The sequence below is a fragment of the Corvus brachyrhynchos genome, unplaced genomic scaffold, assembly GCF_000691975.1.
Source record: "Corvus brachyrhynchos isolate BGI_N302 unplaced genomic scaffold, ASM69197v1 scaffold220, whole genome shotgun sequence".
Classification (NCBI taxonomy): domain Eukaryota; kingdom Metazoa; phylum Chordata; class Aves; order Passeriformes; family Corvidae; genus Corvus; species Corvus brachyrhynchos.
The window spans coordinates 6,303,595-6,312,166 of NW_008236209.1; the positions used below are offsets into that span (position 1 = coordinate 6,303,595).

An 8,572-nucleotide genomic window follows, 5' to 3' on the forward strand; every position below is an offset into this window, starting at 1 on the left:
CCTCAGGCTCCCCAAGGACCCTGCTCTTGTGAGCTACAGCCATCACCCCATGGTTCCTAAAGACTCTCCAGGCACTCGTTGAGGATCACTCACCTGGAATTCCCTTGGCTGTCAGGGACCACGGCCCCAGTGCCAGGGGACTGTGCCTCATCCGTCTGGTTAAACGCTGGGAGGGCCTGTGGTGTTTGCTGCTCAACCCACAGTGAGATGGGGAGGGAGTCTGAGCCTTGTTTGAGTCCTGGCCATGCCATGGGGAGAGGGGGCCTGGGGACAGACACCCCATTCCATTGGTAGGGAGTAATTTTAGAACTTCCCCCATTCCCTGCTAATGCAGTGCAACCAGTGCCTTTCCCTTTTTCCCGTTTCAGGTCCATAAAACAGGCGCTGACAGAATTATTTGACAGGCTGGAGGCAGCAGCCCCGGGCTGGCTGGGTGGCCCCATGATGCTGGGCTGTCCTGCCCTGTGTCCCCCATGGCCCCACAATGCCAGACTGTCCTGCCCCATGACCCTCACAGCTCCCACAGCCCTGTAGCTCCCCTGTTGTGGAGCACAAGGAATGGATGCCTTGCTCTGCGATAGAGGAACGTGTGATTTTATCACCCTTCACAGCATTTTGCCCTGGCAGCTTGTCACCAGCCAGGCTGCTAAAATTCCCTGGAAAGAGGAGGGATTCGTGGCACATTACCGTTTATAGGATGGTGCTTTAACCCCAAGGCCACCCCAGCCCCATGCAGTCGCTCACTCGTGTCTGGGCTGTCCTCAGGCTCTGCCACATCCTTCTGCTTGGGAAAGGGACGAGGAGGGGGATGGGGCCAGGGAAGGGGAACTTTTGACCACCTGTGCCACAGCTCACTGGTGCCAAGTGCCAGCAGGAGCCGGGTGTCCGTCCTACCCCTTCCCCAGACTTTTTGGGGGAGCAAGAACAGGGCATGGAGGGTGGGAGCTGCAGGGATTGCAGTGCCTTTTCCTGCCTCTTCCCTTACATCCCCTCCCACCATCAAGGAGGGGCAGCAACAGGGGAGCTCAGTGGAATGGCATCAGAAGGGGAGGGGAACCCTCGGAGATGTTGAAGCAAGTCAGGAATGAGGATGCACTTGTGGAAATCCAGCGTGTCGCTTCGTATATTTGACCACACCAATTCCCAATAAAAGAAAACCCAAGCTCATTACACAGAAACATCAAACCAGCCAAGATAATTATCTCTAATTAGTCCTAATTTAAAAGCGAGGTCTGTTCTAGAGCTGAATTGTTGCATATTTCATTAGTTCATTAGATGCTGAGCAGACAATGCAGATAAGAGGATCAGTTCACTGGGATGATATAAATTTCATCCTCCCTTCACTGCAAAGAGCTTGGGGGTCCGTGTTCACAGCACACACCATGTGCTGGGCCACCGAGCCCAGACAGCCCCCCCGGATCACTCTGTGCTTCATCCTCTGGGGAGGGTTCGTGGAACGCTGCGTTAACTGCAGAAATTAAAAAGAGAGTCAGAGAGAAACAAGCAGTTTGTCAGTCAATGTTGTCATCTCACTGTCTCCACCAATATCAATCAAATCATTCTGGGTCTCCTTCAGTGCCTGGGTGGGGAGGAAAATTGTTGGGCCCTTCAGATTCACCCTTGGGAAAAGGAGAAGCCTCCAAAGTGGGGAGCGGGTTCCAGTGAGGATGTGTCTTGGGCTGTCCCATGCTCCCACAGGCAGCAGAGAGGGGGCAGAGTGGTATCCTAGGGTGAAGTATGCCCCATGTCACCTTCAGTGAACTGTCACCCCCTTTTCCATCTCTCCTCCATCCCCTTTTCTCTCTTCTCCACACCCTTTTCCATCTCTTCTTCACCCCTTTTCCACCTCTTCTCTGCCTCCTTTTCCATTTCTTCTCCATCCCCTCTCCTCTCTCCTCCATCCCACAGAACAGTGGAGGTTCCAGTGCAGCAGAGCTGTGCATCCTCTGGTGTCATAGCCATGAATTCCAGCTGTCCCCTGAAGAGCCTCTGGAGGAGCCAGTGCCGAGATGCGTCTGCCCTTTCCAGCTCCGGCACCCTCATCCCCAGCTCAGCTCCCATCCCTGACCCTTTTCCCTCCTGCCACAGCCCTGCCTGGCCCCGGGAAGCCACTACTGATGAGATGAAGAGCAAAACTGGGCACTTGAGTGGTGATGTGTGAGCAGGAATAAAGGATTTGGCTTTCAGATGTGCTCCAAGATTGCAGAAAAGTAACCCTTCTGTGGGTGGAAACAGGAAAACAGCCCCTCTCTGCACACTGCAGGGTTTTAGTCAGATTAACCCGAATTTGTGCCTCTTTCAGCTGTAACTGCCAGTGGGGCCTGGGCCTGGCTCAGAGCAAGATTTTGTCAAGTGAAAGGCAGGAGAAGTTTTAATCCTGGAGAAGTTCCTGAGCACAATCCCGGTAATTGAGGGAAGTTTCTGCAGGTGTTTGAAGCTATAATTAATCTCTGAGAAAGAGAGGAGAGCTTCGCGTCCTTTGAAGGAGCAAACCTGGGAGCTTTAGAGCATTTCAGAAGGGAAAATTGAACAGGGATGAGCTATGCAAAGCGAAGAAGAGTTACAGATGTCAGCTTTGGGAAATGAGAAGCTGGGCTGGGGGGGGACAGTGGAAACCCCCTCCCAGGACCTGGGGTGAGGGAGCCCAGAGCAGGAGTGCAGGAGGGGAAGGGGTTGTAATGAGGGCAACTGGATCACTCCGAAGTACCTGTGATCAGCACATTCCAGGCATCGGAGCCAAAGCCCAGACCTGCTTAGTGAGGTTCCTGATGCCGAAATGCTGCTTGTTTTCCAAAGGGCTGCTGGAGAGGCTGGAGATGGCCAGGGGAGTGCACACACGGCAGTGACAGGAGAGAGCAGAGTGTCAGTGGGAGCAGCAGCAAAGAGCCCGGGTACAGCACCCGGCAGGATCAATTAGTTAATGGCTGCTTCTCCAGACAGGGAATGGTGATTTAATGAACGCAAAACTGATTTACTGATTACTCAGGAAGCTCGCCTTGCTAAGGAGACAGCTCATTCCTGCCTGGTCCCTGCTCTCCCTCACTGCCAGCTGGGCCAAAGGGCAGGAATCTGGGGAGCAGGAGCTCAGGGAACTGGCACAGGAACAGGCTTGCTCATGTCTGAGCATCCTCTGAGCCCCATTTCCACAACACCATCCTGAAATCTGCCTTGTTTCTTCTGCTTTAACCATGTGTATTCCGAGGATGGAGTTGGAGATGCTGCATTCTGAGAAGTCACCACTGGTGAGGAGGTGCTGATGTTTGGGTTCATCTCTGAGATCTTGGGGAGGTTCTTTCCACAGAACCACTCTCCCAAACCATTCTCCAGCAGCATCTCCTGGCCTCACCTGCTCCAGATTCAGGAGAGCTTGAGGTGGGTCTGGGAAGTGACCACACAACCTCCTGGCCAGGTGAGGTTGTCTGTGGTGCACATATTAGTGAGACCTCTCCCTGACCATCCTCCCACTGGTGGGTTCCTGCTGCCTCCACAGGACACAGTCCTGCCCAGTGGCCCAGGCAGCAAAGCTCAGGTTGTAGAGCCCTGGGCATAATGTTTGTAGGCCTAATACAAAAAACAACCTCAGAGTAGTTCAAAATGCGGGTCTGGTTGGTGCTGTGCCCTACCTGCAGACCCCCCAGCTCTGGGTCTCCCTGGCCCCCTTGGTCTTCCTCTCCCCCAGGGAATGGTGCAGGCCCCTCTGTTATTCCTCACTGTGTCTCCTCAACTGCCTCCAGAAGGAATGTTTGGATTTCATGCTCAATATTCTGGATGCAAGCCGAACATCAAAACCTCAGCAGGGTGCCTGGGAGCATCTGAGGGAGAATATCAGAGGAGTCTGTTTCTACAAAGGAAAAGAAACCAACAAAGCCTCTGTTTGGGGATGTTTTTTTCATCCTCGGCTGTACATACAAATAATAACTTTAGACATGGGGGTTTTTATTATTATCACCCTTCCTGATATCAATCTCTCTTTTTCATTATAATAAATATTGATTTGTGCTGTTAGAAAATGACTTTCCCAATCAGCTGCTGATCTTCCCGCAGGCACAGCGATGGGGATGAGGACAGTGGGATCATCATTCCAGGAGCAAACATCCTGCTTGTGCCCCCTTCCCTGCCAGCAGCACCAGGGGGTGCAGCTGAGGGGCAAAGGGGACCATGAGTGACGTTTGGGCTCCTCTGGATGGAGGCAGCTGTGACCTGCTGTGGTGGGGGATGGCTAAAACAGCCGCCCAAAATCCCACTTCTCCCTTCTCTCTCCTGCCACAAGGCAGGACAAACACCTTCATAAACCACTAATGACAGCTTTTCTTGTCAGTGAACATTTTCTTACTCCCAGGTATCTTCAGGGCTCTGGCCTCATTCCTCTGCTGTGTCTGTATCATTCCCAGCACAGCTCTGGGGCCACATTAATTCTCTTCTACGTGGAATTTGTTTTGTGCCTGCAGAAATGTGCTTGGGTTGGTGTAAGAACTGAAATAAAAATAGCTGCTTTCCCCAGAAGAGCTCTCTGGTTATCCAAGATGGATCAAACCCTGGAGCAAAGGGAAAGGTAACACCAGGGGCTGGATTGCAGAGTCAGCCCTCCCTGAGCATCCCAGTTCAGCTGTAACTCAGGATGGATTTAGAAATAGGGACAGCTGGGGGAGCTGGGGAAAGAGCATTGCTTGGGAAGAAAGCACCAGGCAGCTGAGAGGAGGAGGAGGAGGAAGAGCAGGAGGGGATGAAGGCAGTTGGAGCAGGGTATCACTGAGCACTGGCCTTGATCTGCATACAGGAGGAACCTGTGCCCTGCTCCACTGGGACAGCCATGGCCTTGTAAATGCCAAGAATCATTTACAAAAGGTTGGAAAAGCCCATGGAGTCCAACTGTTCCCCAGCGCTGCCAAAGCCACCAGTAACCCGTGTCCCCAAGAGCCACATGTCGCTGTTAGATCCCTTCAGGGATGGGGACTCCACCACTGCCCTGGGCAGCTGTGCCAGGGCTGGACAGCCCTTTCCATGAAGAGATTTTTACCCGATATCCAATCTAAAAGGAAGTGTTCCTAATATCCAACTAAACCTCTCCTGGCTCAACTTGAGGCCATTCCCAGCACCACACACCCACAGAGCTGGTGGGACACTGCAGATGAGGCCCCTGTCACCAGGAGGGGGGACAGGAGAGTCCAGCCCCCTGTCTGCCAGGCCAGGCCCTGGCTGGGATGTGAGTGGGAAAATGCAATTTTCCAGCCCAGCAAACCCTGCACCACCTTTGCCGGAGGCTGGGGAGGAGGGAGAGTGAGGAGGGGGTTTGGCAGCCCGAAGATTTCCAGTCTCTGCTTGGCAGAGAACAGGCTTTGCCCTCGGATGTCAGAGCTCCCAGCCTGAACCATGAGTGCAGCCAAAATCATTTTCATGAGATATCAACAGGATCTACAGGAATGAAGGATAACAGTGTTTGCTTCTAATCCAGGGAGCCCGTTTGAGAGTGGAGCCTCGGCTTGGAGCACCTGCCAGCCCTGGAGCAAACCACAGGCAATTTCTGCTGGGGAACAAACCCACAACCTTCTTGTTTCACACCCTCTCTGTGCCCTCAGGCCCTCCCAAGCTACGCCTGAGCCTGGGGGGCCACGGAGAGGGAGGGAAAACAATCGTGTTGCATTTTAAGAAGTGATTTTTATCAGAAAGCTGCTATTTATCAGTTTTATTAAAGTGCCATCTCCCAGACTCTGGGGTCATGAGTTAATCTCAGCTTTCATTAACTAAAAACACACGTTTCTCACAGTGGGAGCTGAGAAGTTGGCTGAAGTGAGGAGAACCTGGCAATGATTTCTGCTTCCCAGGACCCTGTTTGGGGGGAAAGTTGCTCTGGAGGCTTTGCAGCTGATGGAACAGTGTTGGGCAATCATCTGGAGCTCCCAAAAAAGCTTTTGGGTGCTGTGCCAGGTGCTGGTGCCTGCCTGTCCTGCAGCACCCAAAGGGACATCACCCTGTCCCCTGGACCAGGGCAGTGCCAGCCCTTGGTTGCTCCAGGTGAGTTCCCAGAGCCTGGGCAGAGCCATGCAGCTCCGAACAGATCCACTGGAGAAGTTTTTGCCCCGCCAGGAGCCCTCTGCCCATGCGGCATCGCGGCGGAAAGGCGGCCCCATGCCAGGGCCCCATCCCCGGCTCCCCGCCGGGCGGGAGCAGGATTTGCAGGCTGCTGACACGGACATCCTGCGTGGGCGAAGGAGGCTCTGCCGCGGAGCAGAGCCCTCCAGCAGCCGCTTTCACTCACAGATTTATTGGTGCTGCGAGGAAAACGAAACCATGTGGAGCCGCTGTGCAGAGCCGGGAAAGGAGCTCGTGGAGCAGACGGAAATTTCCTGAAAGGTGAATATGGCAGAGCATTAAAAGACAAATAAATACAAAAGCTTTGCTTTATTCCTCTGTCTCAGCTGTGCTCCAGCTTGCCCTAAAGCCCAGGGAATAGAGGAGCCCAAGACTTTACGGTGGATAAAAGGCCAGACCAGAGCTCCCTGCACCCCAAACACCCCCGTGTCCCCCAGTGCCCACAGCCAGAGGCACATCCCATAACGGGCATTGATAGGGCAGCCTGCCCAGGTGGGATATCCCTACCCAGCCCCAGGGAGTCTGGGGTTGCTTTAGGAATGGCAGGGGGAAGGTTTATCTCCCCAGTATTTCTCTCCTGTTGCCCGCCTGGCAGCAGCCGGAATCTTCCTGGTGTATGTAGAGCACGGCTGTTCCTGAGCACTGCCATGGGGTTTATCTCCAAGGTGTTCTCTCCTGGAAGTCATTGGGAAGCCAAATCTCCCCTCCCTGCAGCAAATCAGGAATGCTTGGCCAAAGATCCCTGGTCCTTCAGAGCCCCCGGCACTGCCAGGAAGGTGGGCATGTCCTGGCCCAGGTCCCTGGCCCTGGCACAGGGTGAGCTGCCCCGTGGTTCCTGTGCAGGGACGGTGTTTTTCCTGCACGTATCTCTCCCTGCTCCCATCCCCGCTCTCCAGCCTCTCCCCTGCCTGCCACATTGAGCCCAGATGTCTCCTTTAAAGGGGAACAGCAAAGTTTTGTTTAAAATAACACTATTTAAAAAAAAATACAGCCCTTCCAAGATGGCCAGCAATTAATCAACTCTCCATGCAAGCTCTGAACTTGCACACACATCTGAAAGCAAAGCCCGTGGAGCTGAGCTGCTCCGCTCACCTGCCAGTCCCCACCCTGGGATTTCGGGTGTCCCCTGCCAGGAGCCGATGGAGCCTCACTGAGCCGGACCCGGGTCCTGGCCCAGGCACAGCTCCAGGAGATGCAGAGGGAGGAGCTCCCCTGCTCCTGCATTCCTTAGAGTCAGAGCTTTAGATGCTTAACTGGGAAAACAGGGAGAGCTGGATGCCCTGCTTGCATGTTCCCCCCGTGCTCCGCTGCAGCAGGGATTTAAGGTGTGAAAAAATGAGAATTGGGTCTTTTTCCCTTATGCATCCCTGTGTGCCTCTCCTGTGTCCCCCCTAAACCAGCCCTGCACAGGCCATGGTGTGGGAGACAGCAGAGACCGGGTCCTGCAGGGCTGTCCCAGCTCCTCATCCTCATCCTCAAGGGGGAAGGCCCATGGCCCCATCTCAGCCCGGGATGGGTTCCCAAGCCCCAAATCTCTAAACAACTCCCTTCCCCCATGACCTGCTCCCTGTCCCCCCACCCGAGGTTTTCATTTATCAGGAGAATTATTAAAACAGCCATTTCTCAGCTGTCTAATGTTTCAAACCCTGCTCCCATTCATCTGATAAATATTTACAGAGCTTGACATTGTCTTCAGCTCATTCCCTTCTGCAGCAAACAATCCCTTCCCTTCTCCTGGGGCTCACGGAGCGGGACTGCCCACCCCAGCACAGCCAGGCCCATGTGCTCCCTCCTGCTGCTGTCCTCTGGGGAATGAGAGGGGGAATTGCCCACCCCTCCTTTGGAATCGCCTGCTGTCCCTCTGGCACGAGCCGTGGCATGGTGCCAGAGCTGCGGGGGTGCCTGGCTGGCACTGGCCGCCCTGACCTGGTCCAGCCCCATCGGTGTCACCAACTTTGCATCACCCCCCCAGAGCCACCGCCCTGACAGTGACAGCTATCCCGGGTTGCTCCAAGCCCCATCCCACCTTGCCTGGGACACTTCCAGGGATGGGGCAGCCACAGCTTCTCTGGGTACCCTGTGCCAGGGCCTCACCACCCTGGCTCAGCTGTTTCCCCTCTCAGAGCCGATTTTCTGTGGGGCACAGGGGTTTTGTCCCTTCACAGCTACTTCTGCCGCCCAACATCTCAATATCTGATTATTCTGCAGGCAAAGCAGCAGGCACACGAAGCTGGAGTGTTCATTTGTTAGACATCATGTAGAAGCCAAAATCCACAAGGTTTATCTGGTGAACTGTGACCCAGCTGAGCCCAGCCATGACCACAAGGAGCCCCGTGGGATCACTTCACAGCCCCGATCTTGACCAGACTTCACCCAGGAGCCCACCCCAACCTGTCCTTTGACTGCCAGCGGCTCCACAGGCGTCACCTCCAGCCAACAGCAGCTCCTGTCATCCCCCATGGTCATTAACTTCAGACAACAC

The 8,572-nt window shown here is 54.5% G+C and overlaps 1 long non-coding RNA gene across 1 annotated transcript; it reads right to left on the reverse strand.

The window, feature by feature from the left end:
• Positions 1-1,105: 1,105 nt before the first annotated feature.
• Positions 1,106-7,497, reverse strand: LOC108448789. The gene is made up of 3 exons (XR_001864812.1): positions 7,183-7,497; positions 6,257-6,344; positions 1,106-1,468 (listed from the first exon to the last, which is right to left on the reverse strand). It is a non-coding gene; the product is annotated as an uncharacterized LOC108448789 (long non-coding RNA).
• Positions 7,498-8,572: the final 1,075 nt, after the last annotated feature.